The sequence below is a fragment of the Nomascus leucogenys genome, chromosome 5 (assembly GCF_006542625.1).
Source record: "Nomascus leucogenys isolate Asia chromosome 5, Asia_NLE_v1, whole genome shotgun sequence".
Classification (NCBI taxonomy): domain Eukaryota; kingdom Metazoa; phylum Chordata; class Mammalia; order Primates; family Hylobatidae; genus Nomascus; species Nomascus leucogenys.
In genome coordinates this window covers 52591911-52597669 of record NC_044385.1, presented here as the reverse complement: position 1 = coordinate 52597669, position 5759 = coordinate 52591911, and the positions used below count along the sequence as shown (strand labels likewise).

The following is a 5759-nucleotide window of genomic DNA, read 5'->3' as shown; positions in this document are numbered from 1 at the left end:
GGGCTCAACGATCCTCTTGCTTCGGTCTCCAGAAGCCCTGGGATTACAGGTGTGAGCCACCATGCCTGGTTTATCATCCCATTGTACAGATGCTGAAACTGATGATCAAGAAGTCACATGATGGTCCTAAGGTCACATAGGTAGTGTGTGGTATGGCCAGAATGTAAATGCAGGCTGATTTGGCACCCATTTTCTCAAATTTTGCCCTTTTCTGATGAGAAGAAAGTGATGAAAGTGTGGGGGCCCATCAATGTGGGAGCTCAAAAGCCAGTAAGTGGGAAGCAACAGGCCTCATCCTGCTTCTTAGCATTTTCCCGGCCAAAGACCTGGAGCCCCTGCCACACGAGAATGCCCCTAGACTCATCACGAATCAGGCAAAGCATCACAGAGCTTTAGTTCTGCTGAGGGTCAGGAGTGTCATTTTCTCTTACAAAGGAGAGCATGTTGTTGTAATTGTTTTCATGATTTTTTTAAACAATCATATTAATAAGCTCAATTCTCCTCTATTTTATAGTGAGTGTGTGTTTAACAATGGGAATTGGCCTGTAGGAAAGAAGTTGCCAATACATGCAAATCTCTACTAGCTTCTGTCACCTCTGCCCTGTACAACACCACATATGTGGCCACGCCTGCCTTTCAAAATAATGGGATAATTGGGTGCAACGCGTGTCACCCCCACCCCTTAAAGAGAGCCTGCCAGTCGGTCTTTGTGGAAATCCACGGGGAGCCGGGTGAGCAAAACGCCAATGTCTGACTTCGCCTTGATTGCATCTGTGCCCTACAAACCCCAACAGAATTGAACTCACAGCTCCTCCTAATTAGGGGAGAAAGAAAGACAAGAATGATAGCAGAAGAATTTCTTCCTGCTTCTGACTGCAAGCTCTTCAGGGACAGCCCATTAAGCCCCCAGCCTCCAACTTCTCTTTCCTGACTCATATCTGGGGTACCTAACACGGTGCCAGGTTCTCCCTGGGACTATAGCCCCGAGTGTGACAAGAGTGATGAACAGGGGCTGGTTTGAAGAGCCAGTCCCTGCTCCGGGGGCCTGTCTCCGGTCTACTGTGAGGCAATGCTGAGCGGCGGCCTAGGGGGGATCTGGGAGGCCTCAAGCCAGACAGGTGAGGCTGGTCCAGGGCCTTGCAGGGGTGGGTGGGACCTTGCCCGGGAAGGAGGCTGGGAGAGTGAAGTCCACCACTCCATGCAAAAATAAACAAACACGCTGTTTAAGCAAATCAAATATCCTGACATCCAGGTGCAAACCACAGTGCCTGCCCCATGCTATAAATTTAGGACAGGGTGTGAATTACTAGCGTCTGAAAAGAAAAATCCAGAAGTGGCACAAGCGCTGGGCAGGCAGGGATCAACTGCATCAGCGCTGACATCATGAAACAATTAATAACCACATTAACAGTGTTTTCCATATTCTGAGTTTCGAATTCCTAGAAGGAAAGGCCCACGTTTAGGTTTCTCCTCTTAGTCAGTTTGATATTAAGTTCATTATGATTCCTTTTGTGAAATACTCTCTTGCCCGGGATTATGAGTGCTATATGGGACAGAAAAGAAAGATTAGCAAAAGCAGTTCTCTTTTTCCATCATACCCTTCTGGCTTTCCTCCTCTTTCTCTCTGGGGCTACAGCACTGATTTTCTGGAATGGCTTCTTTTGACTTAGAATCAATGCTGGTAGGATGAGGGCTGCTGTCTCCATTAACAACAACAACAACAGAACTAAAAAAGCTCCACCTTGGGAGTTGAGAGACCTAGGTTTGATTCCTGACTCTGCACTCCCTGGCAGTGTGACGTCACATAGGTCACCTTCCCTCCTCTGGCCTTGGTTTCCCCACCTGTAAAAAGTAGGAATTAGCTTTGATGCACCCTCTACTCCCCAGCACAACCGCCAGCCTGCCATGCTGCCGCCCTTCCAACTCTCTCCTTGGAGAACAGAGGAAGGATGTTGACGCCAAAAAAAAAAAAAAAAAAAAAAAAAAGCCTTCTTTTAATGCCTAAGAAACTCACTGCCTGAAAAACCAACGAGGGAGTGCAATCCAGGGACAGAGCTGAGAAATAGGATTTTGCCTTTGAATTGTCTCAAGTCGGATGATTTCTCTCTCTGCCTGTCTTTGATAAACGCTCCCATTCAGGGCTCTGGTGTTATGAATCTTTCTGAGTCAGGGTGGTTATAGCCCCTTCGATGCATTCAGCTGACAATATTTCCTGATGTTTCAAAGGCCAAGAGCACAGGACAATCCCGTAGTGTCTCTTTACCTTCTCTCTTCTTCCCCCATCCCTCAAGCTCCAGCCTCCACTTTCTCTTGTGGAATTCCTACTTTTGCATTGTTGCACAAGGTCCTGATATGACAGCAAACCCAGCCTTGGCGATTGCCCAGGGTGTGGGAGCCCCAGCTCCTGGTCTCCTGAAGAAGCCGGCAGAAAGCCTTCTGTGGTCTCTCCAGGACATCACTCCCCCCTGGTGGAATGACAGGGAAGTTTTCTGGCTTCAGAAAAGCAGGGCAACCTGGCAGCCGCCCCCTCCTCTGCAGTTGTCAGTGTGGTTAATAATTATCACCCTGTGTTAATCACGACAGTGGAAGAGCTGCAGGCCGTTATTTCGAAATGATCGGCTCCAGTCAATGACTACTTACGACAGCAAAAGGGAAACATCAGCTCCGGGAAGGCCCCATGTAAATGGGGAGTTGAATGAAAGATCAGGAATAATGGAACATGTATTTAGTTCCATTTTCCTCCCTAAAAGGGCCCTGTCAGAGTAATTTCCCCTTCCATGTACTATACCTCTCCACTATTTACAATATCTTTTTGGGGGAATAAAACAACCCAGAACTGCTCCTCCTCATCTCCCACTCCCTGCCTCACCCTCCCCTCTCCCCACCCCCCATCAATTGTGTCTCTTTCTGGAGTTTGGCAAACACAGCTACTTTCTCCTGCTGTGCTTTCAGTGGAGCTGAAATGAATGTGGCTCTAGTTATTTTTTTCCCTTAATCATTCTTTTTCTTTCTTTTTTGCAGGAGAACATTTTCACGAAGCACAATCACAAAAGAACAGAATGTCCTGATGTTTGGGTGAGCAGCATGCATTTCTTTTCTTTTTTTTCTTCTCCTTGAATAAAAATTACACTCCATAACCATAATATCAGAGGGCTAAAGGCCATTTTTCAAAGTTTCTCATAATTTTGCGCTACCCTCTGTGCTCAATCTTATTTCTGACAGCCCCCTCCCTACCACCCCGGGGCGTAGTGGTTCCTTGAAGATACTAAGTTCATTTCACTCCCCTGAACCTACGCTCATGTTAATCTTGCAGTCTGGAATGTGGCATTCCCCTGCCTCACTTCCCACAGTCATCCAGTGCCTGAACAATCTTTAGGACCTTCTCAAGGTCCATCTCTTTTAAGATGCTATGGCACTTTCTGTTCATACAGAATTTTAAGGATTTGTACACTAGCTTCTTTTCATTGTGAGCTTGTAACAGATAGGTCATTTAATTAATATATGTTGAAATATTTTCACTAGTGGTATCTGCTTTTTTAAAAGAAACTCATTTCAGAAATGAGAGAAGCAAGGATACTCAGAGAGGATAAGTGACTTGTAGATCTCATGTCCAGGAAATGACAGAGAAGTTACTGGAACCCAGGTGTTTTAATTTCAAGTCCAGCATTCTTTCTCCTCTGCTGTGCTGCATTCTGACTGCAATTCCCTCTGACCTCCTCTTTTGCTAATCAGTGTGCTTAATTTGGGCACTTTACGTTCTCTTTTTTCTTTTCTTTCTTTTTTCTTTTTTTTTTTTTTTTTTTGAGACAGATTCTCACACTGTCGCCCAGGCTGGAGTGCAGTGGTGCGATCTCAGCTCACTGCAACCTCTGCCTTCCAGGTTCAAGCGACTCTCCTGCCTCAGCCTCCCGAGCAGCTGGGACCACAGGTGCCCACCACCACGCCTGGCAAATTTTTGTATTTTTAGTAGAGATGGGATTTCACCATATTGGCCAGGCTGGTCTCGAACTCCTGACCTTATGATCCGCCCACCTCAGCCTCCCAAAGTACTAGGATTACAGGCGTGAGCCACTGCACCCCACCTGGGCACTTCACCTTCATCTTTCCCACTAGATTGCAAATTCCTTAAAGGCAAGGGCTATGCCTTATGTTTCTCTTGCACCTTCCATCTGAAGTGAAAGTTTTGTATTAATTCCCTATAGCCATTGCCAATCCCAACTTTTCTTCTCTCTGTCAAGACTGGCACACCATCATGGAGTCACACTTTGGAAGATCTTTGTTCTGATGCTGGGACCCCTGTGGGCCTGGGATGGAAAACACCCACGATCTCTGTTTCTCTCTAAGGCTGAAAACAGGACCCATCCAGTTCTGCTCCACTAATGTGGATCCCTCTTTCATACACAGAAGCTGACCACAGGGAATCTCAGGATGCCAAAAATCTCCTTTGGGACATTAGATGTGCCTTGAATTTCACCACTATAAGTTCTACCATCAGGGAAAGACACTAACACCTCTGGCCCTGTTTAAACAAGGTACTATCTTCTCTTTCCTTTTGACTGGTGAGCTCAGAAAAGACCCTATGATAAAGGAATGTGCCAAATTGCTCTGCAGTTTCTATATCTACCTCATCCCAGGACCTATGAATCACCTCTGTGCTTTTGATGAGCTTTAAAGTCCAATGAATGCTAACTTCTCTTAATGTCATAATTACATTTAACAGTTAATATTAATAATGAATGCAGTCATGTGTATAGCAAGTTGTCACTGACAAAGTTTTCATGTACATTAGAAGCAGGTAGATATATACCAAGAAGACTGCTGGGTTCCATTGCTGTTGCTAAGAGCAGAGATTTCAGAGTGGGTTTGATTCCTGGCTCCAGGGCTCATTCCACTGTGGTTTCAGCAAAGTTGCTTAATCTCTATCTAATGTCAATCTCCTCAATGGCAAAATGGGAAAAGAATGTGAACATCATAGAGTTGTTATGAGAATTAAATGAGAGGCTTGTAAACCACAGTGTCTGGCACAAGAAAAACTGCTACTTACCGGACAGTTTCTCTGTGACAGTCATTGTTCTGTCACTAACTGGTGATGTGGCTTTGGGAAATCAGACAGCCTTATTTTCCTCCTCTAGAAAGCAAGAAGCATGGCATCCTGATATATTTTGGTTTTCAGGCCAACACATTAAGATAGGTGGTCACAGTTTTGATCCCTGCCATAGGCACTATTGTAATTTCCCTATATTTGATCATAATAGTTATTATATCCTTGGTTCCAGTTTTGGCCCTGACCTGAAACAATGCACAATGATTGCTAGAACACAACCTCTGACTCCCAGTCCTAACAGAAAATGATATATTCCTTTCCCTTACTCTGCAAATCTTAGAAAGCAGTGTAATCGTCTCTATTTTCTGTTTTCTTTTCTTTTTTTTTTTGAGATGGAGCCTCACTCTGTCACCAGGCTGGAGTGCAGTGGCATGATCTTGGCTCACTGCAACCTCCAACTCTGTGGTTCAAGCAGTTCTCCTGCCTCAGCCTCCCAAGTAGCTGGGATTACAGGTGCACGCCACCATGTCCAGCTAATTTTTGTGTTTTTAGTAGAGATGGCGTTTCACCATGTTGGCCAGGATGATCTCGATCTCTTGACCTCGTGATCCACCCACCTTGGCCTCCCAAAGTGCTGGGATTACAGGCATGAGCCACCGTGCCAGGCCAATTGTCTCTATTTTCAAATGTGGAAACTGAGGCTTAGGAGAGTAAG

At 45.5% G+C, this 5759-nt stretch overlaps 1 long non-coding RNA gene across 1 annotated transcript; it reads left to right on the top strand.

Annotated features, from left to right (window-relative positions):
- Nucleotides 1–854: 854 nt before the first annotated feature.
- Nucleotides 855–4479, top strand: LOC115835098. Its single transcript, XR_004030016.1, has 3 exons — nucleotides 855–1118; nucleotides 3022–3075; nucleotides 4405–4479. It is a non-coding gene; the product is annotated as an uncharacterized LOC115835098 (long non-coding RNA).
- Nucleotides 4480–5759: the final 1280 nt, after the last annotated feature.